We start from the raw sequence: 14,271 nt of genomic DNA on the forward strand, positions 1-14,271 counted from the left end.
CATGTGAAACAAATGAGGGAGAAAAACGACTGTGTCAAGCCTTTAGTTTGGGAATACCTCGTCACAGTGGAACCCCGCCAGTCCTACGCCACCCAACCTGCTCTGAGCTGTGATTGAACCGGCGACCTTCTGCATGGAAGTCAGGTGCTCTAGCAAGGAGGCTAAAGACCATGGCCTCTAGCGTCTGTCGCTAGAGCACCTTTAGAGGTCAGAGGAGTGAGGTTTAACAGCACAGCACACACTAGCTGGCCTGCGTTACAACAGCGCAATATTCCTGAGGCTTGTGGGCAGGCTATTAAAGAGGGGGTAAAACTAGAACCATCATGCACCCCATGGCCCTGCCCAATCATAATGTTCCCAAAACCTGACGCTGACGACCTCCTTTATATCTGGGCAGCTTCTGCAGGTCTGTCAGGGGTCACTTCTCATCCATCTCCTATTTCGGGATTCAGGGTGTGTGACAAGCATCTCGTGGAGTCATCAGCGTCAACCTGGAAAATGAGGAGTATCAGCACAAACTCAGCCAGATGGAGAGACACATCACCATGAGACTGAGCACTAACGCTGGTGACCAAACAGCCACCCCGGAGCCCTACACGGATAACTCTCCCCTAAAGAGAGAGAACACACCACACACCGGAGCACCATCCATGACTCCACTTGTTTGTCACAATTGTAAATAAATCCACCTGTATATATATATATATATATATATATATATATATATATATATATAAATATATATATATATATATATATATATATATATATATATATATATATATTAGGGCTGTCAAAAATAACGCGTTAACAACATTAATAATTTTTTGCTGTTAATTGCGTCACTTTTTTTTTTACACATTTCATGCATGCGCAGTGTGACAAATTATTTGGGGAGCTAGAGGCAAGATGGAGCAAGATGAGCATGATGGGCCTATGGACGGATTCAAATATAAAAAGAATGCTGATGAGACAGTTAACAAGTTCAAGGTTTTTTGCAAGATTTATAACAAGGAGTTTGAATTTCACCGGAGCTGTTCAAGCATGAAGTACCATGTCAACACCAAACAAGCGTTTGCTGGGTCGTCAAGTTTAGCAGGTAATTTGCGACAGACCACGCTGAAATTTCGCAGGCCATTAACAAAATCAACCTCTGATAATTTGACCAACACAATAGCAAAATCGATTGCAAAGGATTGTAGACCCATTAGCATTGTAGAAGACTCGGGTTTCATGGATGTTTTGCAAGTGGCGTCTCAAGACTCATCCTATAAGCCACCGTCAAGAGCCAAAGTTATGACGAAAATCCACGAGCTCTATGTAAGCAGTAAAAAAAATTATCCCCCTGACAGGAGACCATTGGACATCAATGAGTAACAACAATTACCTCGGAGTAACTGCACATTACATCAGTGAAATGTGGGAACTGAAGTCTTTTGCGGTGACTATATTAAAAACTGAGAAGCGTCATTTTGTGGAGGCTCGTAAAGAACAGTTCCTTTCTGTTGCACATAAGTGGGACATCGAGGAAAAAACGAAAACCATTGGGACTGACAGTGCAAGCAACATGGTTGCCACAATTTGACTTACACGCTATGAACACATGAACTGTGTCGCTCACATGCTGCAGAGATGTGTCACAGTGAGTCTTGCTGACAGCGGCTTTGCGAATGCTTTGGTCAAGGCTCGCAAAGTTGTCTGTCATTTTTTGCACAGCCTAGCAAATGCTGCGAAGCTTCAAGCACAGCAAGTCAGCCTGGGAAAGAAGGAAGAGCCATTGATCCAGGACGTGCAACACGTTGGAACTCGACGCTGGAAATGTTCAAGCGCTTGAGTAGCAATAAAGAGGCTGTCATCGCAGCCCTAGACAATAAGGAGCACAAACTTGTTTTGCCGACCGCAGCAGAGTGGGATAAACTGCAGAGGCTGGAGACACTTCTAGAGCCATGCAGGTAAATCAGTCTGTAGCAATCAATTCACATTGCTTTGATTATTTTCTGAAATAAATTAAACCAAGTTAAATATCGATAATATGTATGTAAAAAGATAATAATGATGATGATAATAATAATAATAATAATAATAATGTGTATGTTGCTAACCTCTGTTGTAATATTACTCTATCCCTCTGTGTGTGTGTGTGTGTGTGTGTGTGTGTGTGGGGGGGGGGGGGGTGCGTGCGTGCGTGTGTTTGTGTGTCTCTTTGTGTGTCTGTGTGTGTGTTTAGGTATATAACTGAGGGTAGGGAGGCCTGTGTCTCCTGTTCTGTGGTACTACCTTCTCTCTGCCACTTGCATCTCAAGATGGAAGCCTGTGGTGAGGACCATGCATATGTGCTGAGCTTTAAGACCAAGTTCAAGGAGGACCTCGCATCCCGTCAAGAACAGCTCAACAATGCATGGCTCCAGATTGCTACAGTATTGGATCCTCATTTCAAAGACTTGAAATGCCTGCCCAAGACAGACAGAGAAGAGGTGTGGACCACACTTGAAGGGATGCTGCAACAACTATCACCCAAAAAGTTTTCACAGGCACATGATGATGGGCCACCCAGGAAGAAAATCAGCCTTCTGCAAATGGGCTCAGATTCAGAATCAGAAGATGACGAGGTCCAACCTGCCATACACAGGTACAGAGCAGAGCTCACAATTAAATTGGAGGACTGCCCCTTGAGGTGGTGGGCATCTCATTCAGGACCCCATGAGAAGCTGGCCTCACTAGCTCAAAAATATCTACCCACTCCTGCAACCACTGTTCCCTGTGAACGACTTTTCTTAGTTGCAGGTCACATTGTGAACAAGAAAAGGTCAGCTTTACTTTCAGAAAATGTTAACAAGTTAGTTTGCCTCAGCAACTCGATGAAAGATGATAAAGCTCAGTAGATTTATAGTTAGATGTTATAGTTAGGCTTGCTTGAACAACTGGATTAAAGAATGGAGGTAAAGGAAAATGGATTGTTCTTTTAGTTTGATTTAAAAGTTTTACTGAAAACATTGTTTTCCCACACAAAAACGCAACAGATGACTCAAAATGTGCATAATAAAAATGTGGTAGGCAGGGGTAGTTGCAAATAGTGATTAATCCTGATTAATCCACTGAAAGTTCTAATAAAAAAAATGTAATTATTTGACAGCCCTATTTAAAATGCTTAGTTTAAACTAATTTGATGAACTTGACCATGCATGTTGATGAATCTAAAGGGATCCTTCGCTCACCGAGTGCACTGTATTGCACTAGGTGTGTGTGTTTGTAGTCCACTTAGAATCCAACATGGAAATCATTTTTGTTTGTTTTTGACACTTATTGTTTTGAAATTCAAATGGCACGCACATGCCTGTGTTTTATTTCTGTAATATTCGTGATTAATCAAGATTAATTATGATTAATTTTGTTTCGTGATTAATTATGATTAATTAAAAAAAGTGTGAATAATTAGTTTATATATATATATATATATATATATATATAATATATATATATATATATATATATTAGTGCTCTCAAAATTAGTGCATTAACGCATTGTTAATTTTAAATATTTAACGCGTTAAAAAAAATTAACGCAATTAACACAGTTGCAGGTCTTTTGTTTTTTTTTTTACTTTCTGTTGTGACATTTTGCAGGAACAGAAACGAAAAATGAAAAAAAAAACTTTAATCGTTCTAAACAGAAACATTTACAGTTAACCGGTTTAAAATTTTATTTTATCATTCTCTTTATTATATGAATTTGGGAGACAAAAGGCATTAATTTAAAGCATGTGTACAAACGCGACGGTGATGCATACAACGTAAGATGCCCGTGAAGAAGACGCCATAAGCAAGAGTCATTTCTGATGCGACGAGCTTGTCTTACTGAGAACCTGCTCTTTCATGTACAAAGGTATGTTTTGTTTTAAGTTATTGTTACTAAAACTTGTATTTATACTAAATCAATTATTGATTATCGATTGTTTTTAAGATGGGTCTCCATAAAAAAAATCCTTTTGTTAATATTTATCTTATGACAAATCATCTAATAAATCGATCTGTAATAATGAAGGATGAGGGGCAGATCATTAACATGACAGATAAAGTTTTGAGCGATATGATATATTATCAAACCACTAGGGATGTAACAATATTGTAAATATCGTCATACCGCAATAGTAATTAAATAGTAATAAAATAGAATTTTCAATATTATCGTAGGCGCATGACTAGGGTTGTAACAATATACCGGTATGACGGTCTACCACGATTTGAACGTGCACGATTATCATACCATGAACAATTGCATATCAACGGTTTTAACCCTTAAAGACCGAGACAGCCGTCCGCGGCTAAAAATGAGTGTTGCTCTTAAATGTTTAATAACTTTTGATCCGCTGATCCGATTCATACAATTCAAAGATTAGCATAAAGAAGAGAATCTCAGCTTTCCAGTGCTTTTCCGGACTTTCAGAGGCTCCGGAATCAGTGCGGTTACGTCATCAAAAATTGACAACGCTGATTTGACAAAGAAACGCTCGTCACTGTGTCTCCGGACAAACCTGACATGATACATTGATGCATTGTCCCTCCTCCATGCCCAGATTGGTTCAAACTCGCTATATCACAACCAATAAGCATAGGTTTCACTTTTGTTTGTGGACCAACACTGAGCTTTTTGAACAACACGGAATGAGAGATAGGCATACATTTCTGCGCGGCTAAATAAAACGCAAAAAAAAAAAAGTTTTGCATGAAATAATTCTCATACTAAGTACTTTTGCATGCACAGCAGCACAGAAACATGACAAAACAGTGACACAGCAAAGACGAACTGCTGCTCTTGCTGTTTTCAAAAGACACAAATGAAGGTGCAGCTGTTTGTCTGCATTGCATACAACCACATCCAAATCCATATCCACAGACAACCATATCCATGCTGGCACATAAAACCTAAGGATGTTCCATATTGAATCTAGTTTCGTTATGTAACTATTTATAGTACAGTAAATATTTATATCTATTTTTACTGAGGATTTGCACCATGTTTATTTGGACTTTGACACATTATTTATTATTTTCTTATTTTTTTATTTGTTCATTGTACAAGTGGACACATTCTCTCACCTCAGCGGTCAAGATTAAGTCCTGAAAATCTCAACATGCTTACATTTCTTCATCACAACCTAGACTGAAAAAAACAACACTTTAAAAACATGTTTACAGCCATAAACTTGGTATTGCACTTTTGGTCTCCCATTTATCCTGCTTATAAGGAAGGACAGTTTAAGTTTATTTTTGTCTAATCTTAAAAGACCTTGCTTGTTTATTCCTTCTAATTTAATTTATTAAAATGGGAGATTTTTCAGTTTATTTTTATAAAAGACTTCTATAGTTCTATTAAAATGGTTCTTTCAAAAGTTTGTTGAAATAAAACCTTTGTTCTATCAGAAAACGTGTTCTTAATCTTTTCAGGGTCTTTGCTATGAGAATTACTATTTAATACCGTATACCGCGAAACCGTCAAACTGTGGTATTGTTTTAGACGATTATCATACCGTAAAAAATTCATACCGTTACAACCCTACGCATGACTCAATAAAACTATATTTCTGAGAAAAGTTTGCTTAGGCGAATGAAGCGAACGGGAGGTAGCGGGAACTACAATTCCCATCAGACAACGGGCAATGAATATTTCTTCACAGAGGTTAGCGGGAAATGTGCCTGTTTAATTTGTCAGAAATGAGTTGCAGTAATGAAGGAATATAATATTAAAAGACATTACAAACAAAACATCAGGCCTTCAGCTCTTACACTGGTGCTGAATGAGATCAAAAACTAAAACAATTAGCAGTTGCCCTATCAGCTTAACAACAGCAGTTTTTTCGTGCTAATAAAGTGCAAGAAATCCATCATCATCCCAATGCCAACATACCTGGGAAAATGAAGAAATATGCGACAGCACTTGCGTCCCTCATTACAGAATTTAATCTCCGTTTTCAAGATTTTTCCGCTATGGATAAGGACATTAAGCTGTTCTCAACCCCTTTCTCTGTTAACGTGGAAGAAGTACAAGAGAGCATGCAGCTGGAACTCATTGAATTGCAGTGCGATGATTCTCTTCGCAGTCGCCACCAGCTTCTTTCGCTGTCCGAGTTTTACAAGAGTTTGGATTCTTCCAAATTTCCCTTGATAAAACGCCATGCACAAAGGATGATAAGTCTGTTTGGCTCCACATATATATGTGAGCAAACATTTTCACTGATGAATCTAAATAAAAGTTAATTGAGAACCAATTTAACTGACAGCCACCACTGTGATTTGCTACGCATATCTACTACATGACTTACTCCTGAATTGACATCAATTCTGAAATCGAAGGCACAACATCACTGTTCACATTAACAGAGTTTATGGTGAGTAAAATATATATTATCATTTTAATAAATTATTCCATAATACTACACATACAAACACATATACACACACACATATATATATATATATATATATATATATATATATATATATAGTTAGATAGATAGATAGATAGATAGATAGATAGATAGATAGATAGATAGATAGATAGATAGACACACACATACATACACCTGTGTGTGTGTGTGTGTGTGTGTGTGTGTGTGTGTGTGTGTGTGTGTGTGTGTGTGTGTGTGTGTGTGTGTGTGTGTGTGTGTGTGTGTGTGTGTAAAATTAGGCCCGGTACAACAGTTTTTTTTTTTTTTTTATCTGGCCCTTGGCCCAAAAAGTTTGGACACCCCTGCTCTAGACTAACTTTTTGCCTTGGTAAAGCTTTTTTTCTTAGGTGAACCACGCATTGAAGAGTATACAATTTTATATTTATATTAAAGATAAATAAGGCAAGAATATGAGAATGATACATTTTATATTTTTACATCTACAAAATTATCTTGTGGTAGTGCACTTGTTTAATAAAAATATTTGTAATTGTAACATTTAACATGCAATACAGTGCCATCAAAAAAATTTAACCGCATAACCTTTTGTATTTACAAGTAAAATTAGGTTTTATACTCGGCCTAGGCTCAAATCCAAAAAGCACTAAATAACTTATATATTTTTAAATTACACAAGTTAAACTAAATGACTATATATTACGCTAAATAACTAAAATAGGCTATATAGGTGTAATTTAATTCTCTGATAAAAACAAAAGTGATTTAGCAATGCCGCACCACTGACAAGCCAATGGCAGAGAAACAAAGCAACCACAGAAATCGCGGAAACCCCAGTAAGCACTTTTTCCGAATTTATGCCTTTCTTTTTTACATTTACTGTGCGTTTATTGTTAAATAAATCCGTAATGAATAGGCATATAAGTGTATCTTTTGCGTGTGTGCGTGCGAGCATGTATGCGTGCGTTTCCGTCAACTGTGTCTTTCATTACTAAAGGAGCGCTCTTCCAAAAGCGTAAGTTACTTCTTCTGTCTGGCAATATTTTGATGTTTTTAATCAAATGAAAAAACAATTTAGATGAGCCTATAGTCAAAATTTGTAGAAACTGTGAAAAGAAACTCTGCAGCCGCACATTGAATCTAAGGTTTCATTTCATCTTGCTCTTGCTGTCATCCAGATATCAATACGTTGACGCCACATAAACTTCAAGTCACAAAACTGAGGCCGGTGCCAGCTGAAGCACTTGCGAAATGGAAAAAAAAACAGCAATGAAATTAACAGGTAGGCCGAATGTCTTTCAGCCAAAATATCTATCACCCCTATACAGGGCTACCAGCAGGATTTTATTCCAAGGTATATTATAATGATATAAAATATACAATTTGAATAGCCAAAATTAAGTTTCAGTATTTTAAATGCGATTAATCGCAATAAATTTTTTTTTAAAAGTGCGATTAATTAGTTAAATTTTTTTAATCGATTGACAGCACTAATATATATATATATATATATATATATATATATATATATATATATATATATATATATATATAKAGATCAAGTATAGAGGTCACACACTAAGCACCATGCACTTTGGAATTCTAAATGTAGGTTTCTATCAGGGTACACAACAGTTCCCAGCTACGACTCAGGACACAGTTCATATTTCTGCCGCGCACAGAGGACTACAGTGATGATTGAATGATGTTTCACCGGATGACACCAAAATCGAAAAGCTACTTCAGGGAGCCATGCATCTCTCTAAACCCTGATCCTTTATTGTGGTGCAAATTAAATGGGTCTCGATTTGCAAGTAAGCACAGTTGCTTAGTGGTACCTGTCTGTTCTTGCAACTTCTGTGCCTGCTAAGCTCTTTTTTCCACCGCCGGTCTATAAATTTCGGCTTTCATCGGAGCATGTAGACCAACTGATCTTTTTGAATTAAAATATGTAGTCATTCTGTTAAGTTTCATTACCCATACATGGTCATATATTCAGGCTGTTTTGATTTAAGTTTAAGCAGCATAGTTAAATTAGGCCGCCTTATTTTATTTACCTCCACCGACTGATAGCTGTGGTAAAAAATATTCAAGCTATTTTTTTTTTAAGTTTATGCAGCTAAATTATGCTAGCTTCTAATTTTAGTTAGGCTATGTGCTACTTAACAGTTGTTTGCTTTTGGTGAAATTTTTTTATTTTTTATTACTTGCGAAGCATTAAAAAAAAAAAAACTTTTTTAATCCTCATCTGTTGTGATGCTGCTGAAGTAAAATACTGTTTTGGTTTAAATGTCAGTTAAATAAAATAACTGAAATGCAGAGTATCGTGTTTTTTATTGTTGTTGTCTCTAATATAGGGCGAGACAGTAGACAGTATATGGCGCAGTAGGTAGTGTTGTCGCCTCACAGCAAGAAGGTCACTGGGTCGCTGGTTCGAACCTCGGCTCAGTTGGCGTTTCTGTGTGGAGTTTGCATGTTCTCCATGCCTTCGCGTGGGTTTCCTCTGGGTGCTCTGGTTTCCCCCACAGTCCAAAGACATGCGGTACAGGTAAATGGTCCGTAGTGGGTGAGTGTGTGTGGTTGTGGATGTTTCCCAGAGATGGGTTGTGGCTGGAAGGGCATCCGCTGCGTAAAAACTTGCTGGATAAGTTGGTGGTTAATTCCGCTGTGGCGGCCCCGGATTAATAAAGGGACTAAGCCGACAAGAAAATGAATGAATGAATGAATGAATGTCTCTAATATAGAAAAGGTATGTGCGGGGAGTGCAAGAAAAAGCGAAACAGCTAAAAAACTACAGGGCACAGGGTAAAAACTATTTCTCACTTTGTGGCTGTTCATCAAGAGGTCGACAAGGTTTGTTTGAGCTTGAGTCAACCATGGTTTGTAATTTATGTATATATAAGTTTACCGTAATCTCTCGGCTATGTATTTAAAACATGGCGGTTCCTTTGTTTTCATTCTGGCTTTTCGTGTGAGCGAATTACCTATCTCTGTAAACCAATAACAGTCAGCTGCTCATCTAGCTCTGCCTTTTGGTACCCTTTACAAAGGGTGCTGAAAAAGTGGTAAAGTACGGTTCGGTACACCTTTTGACAGTGGAAACGGCCATAAAAGCGTACTGTACCACTCAGTGGAAATGGGCCATAAGTAGTAAATAACAACACAACGTTTGGTTGTGAAACAGTTTGGACAAAGTTGTCAGCGATTCTTCCTATTGTAAAGTCATGCAGTGTGAAACCCCCTGTCGCCAAACCATCTTGCAGTTTACAAAAAGCAGCGATAAAATGCTAGCCCAGATAGTCATGCAGTGTGAAAACATCTGTGAAATGACTACTTTGAAAATTATACTGTCTGAACTCGGCATAAGCAGCAGCAGCTTAGGGAACTTTCAGAGCCCTGTCAACTGCTAAATGTCTTCTGCTCTGGAAGAAAAGATGGTGCTCTTCAATTTAGAAGGCTTTATCGATGCATTTTTGTGCTTTCTGTGTTTGTCTACTCAACATGGATTAGCCTACATCAATGACTTTCTAAACATGTTCTTATGGTAAATTATTAAAGATGCAGCTTCAAATGCTTACATTTTTTTCACTTTTTCATAACACTTTTTGAGGTTTTTTCCTGTTCTGTGTCAACTGGGTTAAGTACACCCACCAATGTTTAGATTTGATGGTGTTTTAGTGCATGGTTGTTTTTTATATATCATCATTAAATTTATTTTGGGACAAGAGAAAATAAACAACTTAGTAAAGTTGCTTTAGAAATGTAAATTCCACAATATACAGTTTTTAAATTAAGTGAAACCAAAAAAAAAAAGGCACGCTACAACAATATAAAATATTCAATTGGACCAATAAGATGATCAATAACTTTATAGTTTTTCAATTAGCTCAACGCATTATTTCTCATGGAACTAATGTTAACAGGCTGTTAATATTGGGCAGTAACTAGAACATTTTGAGTTTTCCGTTTACAGTGCAGAAAAAACCTATTCTCAATGCAATTGCTTGAATGTGAACAAAGTCCGATTGGCAACAATTTAAGCCACTTCAAGATTGGTGTAACAGATTGTAGTAAACAAAATGCATGCTCCTCAATAAATACTGGCAATATAAATACACTAGTTTAATTTAATGCTGATGATAATAAAATTAACTAATGAATGAATGAACATATTACAGAAAGTCTTAGTACATTTATATTAAACCACGGCAGCCCAATTACATCTGATACCATCTCATTAAATTAGTAACGTGAAAGCTTTTACATTTTTCTCAGAGCTGTATGAAAAAAACGGTAGCTATCAATAGTCCACAATACTTCGGTCAAGTTCAGGTTAATAAAGATTAATTACAAACCTGTGGTGTTTCAGTATCCTAGACATGAATGAAATGCTGTTATACAGATATAACACACTACCCTATTTTTTGAAATATTGAATGTCTCCAGTCAAAACACCTTCACGACTCACTGACAATGCTATTTGCGCTTGCCTTGTGAATCGTTCGAACTCTTCTTCAAACGAAAAAGGCACGGGATTTCCCATGAGTTTGACAGAGCAGAGATTTAGCCACGTAATTGAATTATATCAGTACTTTAACAGATCACAATTTCATACACGTGCCATATGCGCGAGCTACTGTCAACACGTTAATGGATGCATTTGGCAACTTACATTATCCCGCACTGTCACGATAATCGTAGGTGATTCACGTCCCAAAACAAATTATTGGACAGCATTGTAACGGACACCTTTGGCAAAAAAAAAGTCTATTAAATAGCGCGGTGTTGCATTATGCAACGGACAATAGGATGAGAGACCGAGAGTCGCGAGCAAACTTACCTTAATGCATGCGTAGACGCTTCGAGATGATTGTCGATGATGGACGAATAGATAATTTATTCGTGAGAGCGAACAAAACAGTCCTTTCCGTAAAGCCCTCCTATTCGATTGGAAGTGGTGACCCATCACAAGCGAATGGGACAGCCCTCCTCCGCCCCAACCTCCTCCGCCTCCCAGGGATTCTGGCATTGTTGGTGTGCAGCGATCCACCTGACAGCGATCCTCTTGTTTTCTCCATTTCAACCATATAGAATAACATGAAAGAAACCACAAACAGGCATTATTTAAGATGGATTTGTTCGTGTTTTAATAATTTGCGTTCTATCTATCTATCTATCTATCTATCTATCTATCTATCTATCTATCTATCTATCTATCTATCTATCTATCTATCTATCCTGTCTGTCATGTCATTATTTATGCTTGTCTGTTATTTTTCTTCCACACACACACACACACACACACACACACACACACACACACACACACACACACACACATATATATATATATATATATATATATATATATATATATATATATATATATATATATATATATATATATATATAATAGTATATATAGTAGATATAATATATATTATTATATTATTATACTATATATTATTTCATGGATACACTAAATTAAATTAAATTATATATATATATATATATAAGTAACATTTTTATTCTCTTCAGCAAAATAGATGTTTTATTTGTATCAAATTAGTCCATTGTTTTCAAAAGATCATGATAATTTCTTTAAGTTACCTTATATGTGTGTTGGAGAAACAAGGAGAAAAAAAATTCAAATACATCTGCAGTATTGTCAGATACTGTCATATACAAACTCAGTGGAACACATTGAGTAAATATGAGTCAATATATGTAAAAAAAGAGTAAGTAAAATGTGATCAATTAAATAAATAAATAAATCAGAAAATCACCAGACTGTTTCCAGGCAACGGTTGTGAGGTATAGAAATCCAAGGCCACTGGAGGGCCCTTTCTTAACCCACAACTGACTTTTTTTTAAGAATTATCTTGTATCTCTCCATTGTTTTCAAATTATGAGTACTATAATAATCAATCAAGAAATTTATTAAATACACGTTTAATGTTTTTCTAAAAAAAAAAAAAAATTAAAAAAAAAAAAATCATGCTCCAATAATCAAATGCTCTTGGGTTTCATATTAAGTTAAAACATGTGCCATTAGCAATTAACTTTAAGACTTATATTAATATAAAATTAATAATTCTAATTTTGTGCATTTATTTATGCCATTTTACAGTCAAATTCATAAATGCTACAAGACTTTTATCTCCTTTAAAACACAAATAAACATGAGGCTTCCTCCTCGTTCATTATTATTATTCAGTTGGGCCTCTTTGATTGTGCTTAAAAATCTAGCGGATCTCCCCAGGGAGGTCATTACCGAGTGGCATGGTTATCATCAGGGCCACTGTCTGCGGATAAATCATTCATTTATTTGAAAGAGAGCACAAAGTAATACCCAAGGCAGGATGTCTGTTTTCAAACACAATTTGTGTGATATTTTGATATTTAACCCAATTCATCATTAGTATAGAATATGTTTAAAACTTTAGACATCCAAGTTTGGACTTTTCAAATGCAATTTGGTGTATAATTTTAAGACCCCCTATATACATTAAATAGGGTTACATTTTGGTTTTAAGGGTCTCCAACAAAAGGCTGATTTGCATGCAAGGTCAAAAAAACACTTTCATGGTCTTATAACATGCATTTATTTTTACCCAATTATCCTAGCAACTCCCATATGATTTCAGCAATTCAATTGTTTCCAAACCCTTCCTTAGCATAAAGCTAATCTGCGCTGATTGGACCGATGTGGCGATTGGTCGACAGAGTTTAGCACGAGACAGAGTGAAATGCCCACTACGGCTTATTAACAATATTGAAGTGGTCAGACTGCATAGTAAATGTGTGAGCATAACTGCCAACCTTCATTTTTTTTCTTGGGAGTCTCCTATATTTCAGACCCTTCTCCAGCCACCCACCCATTTTGTTATTTATCCCAGAAAACTCCCGTAATCTCAACACCCGACTCCCATAGTCTGATTCAAACTGCATTACAGCTGTGCAGTAAAACACAAGCATAGTGCTCCATTCTTAACCATGACACACATTCAGTATTAATCCACACAGCAGCAAAAGCTGAAATTTTTTGAACCTTGACCGCTGCACATGTGTAGGAACAGCTGGCCATAACAACATCAAACAGCAGTGGAGCACGAGCTCACAAATGCATTTAAATCCGTAAACCAAGCGTCACGCTTCACGTTTTTAACGTGGCTTTAGACGCGATATGAGAAAATAGTGCAATAAGCAGATACAGTACAAGCGGTTACAAGTAACAAAACACAATTAAATACATAATTTGCAAGCTAGAGAAAACAAGGAGGTGACCATTTTAATCACACTTACTTACACTTGTGAAAATGGAGAAAGAAACTGATCCATGAGCTGTGTACTGATAAAGTTCCTATTGAGCTCTGTCAAAGTCCCATTTATCAATAGTCTTTTCTGATCCTTCCTTTAACAAACGTCCGACAAATCCCCTGTTGTATGCATGTAGATCGCATTCTTCAGAAAAATGACGGGAATAGTAAAAGGCTGGGGCTAAAATTTATTTAGCAAAAATAAACCTCAACCACTCACTCTTCACAGTTTTATTTTGGTTTAAGAAAATAACACTAACTTTCCCCTCACACATCCAATAATATCCAGCTGAGAACAGCGTTTTCATGATTTGATTTAACTGGGATCGGCTACAGCGTTTGTCTTTCTTTCTTTGATACTGTGTTTGTGGGTGGGTTCGCAGGTTTCAATTGTCTCAGGTTTGCACAGGCAACAAATGGCTTATGTTTCATACCGACGTCAAGCCAAAATGGCTAAAGACTCGTTATTGATTCATTTGAAGCACTATGAGTCAACTCTTTTAAAGATGAATCAATAGTTTTAGACACTGTCCACTTTCAGATTTAAG

At 36.7% G+C, this 14,271-nt stretch overlaps 1 protein-coding gene across 6 annotated transcripts in view; it reads right to left on the reverse strand.

Annotated features, from left to right (window-relative positions):
* The window catches only part of pde4bb (phosphodiesterase 4B, cAMP-specific b), a 163,707-nt gene extending 152,353 nt beyond the window's left edge, over positions 1–11,354 (reverse strand). For 3 of the 6 annotated variants that reach the window (XR_012391102.1, XM_009298244.5, XM_073924098.1), the window contains exon 1: positions 11,245–11,354. The gene's annotated coding sequence lies outside the window, so the exon portion shown is untranslated. Of the gene's footprint in view, positions 1–11,076; positions 11,154–11,244 lie in introns of those variants that run through there. The other 3 variants (XR_012391108.1, XM_009298245.5, XM_073924099.1) reach the window with 2 other exon arrangements.
* Between the last annotated feature and the right edge of the window lie 2,917 nt (positions 11,355–14,271).

This window comes from Danio rerio, chromosome 2, assembly GCF_049306965.1.
Source record: "Danio rerio strain Tuebingen ecotype United States chromosome 2, GRCz12tu, whole genome shotgun sequence".
Taxonomy (NCBI): domain Eukaryota; kingdom Metazoa; phylum Chordata; class Actinopteri; order Cypriniformes; family Danionidae; genus Danio; species Danio rerio.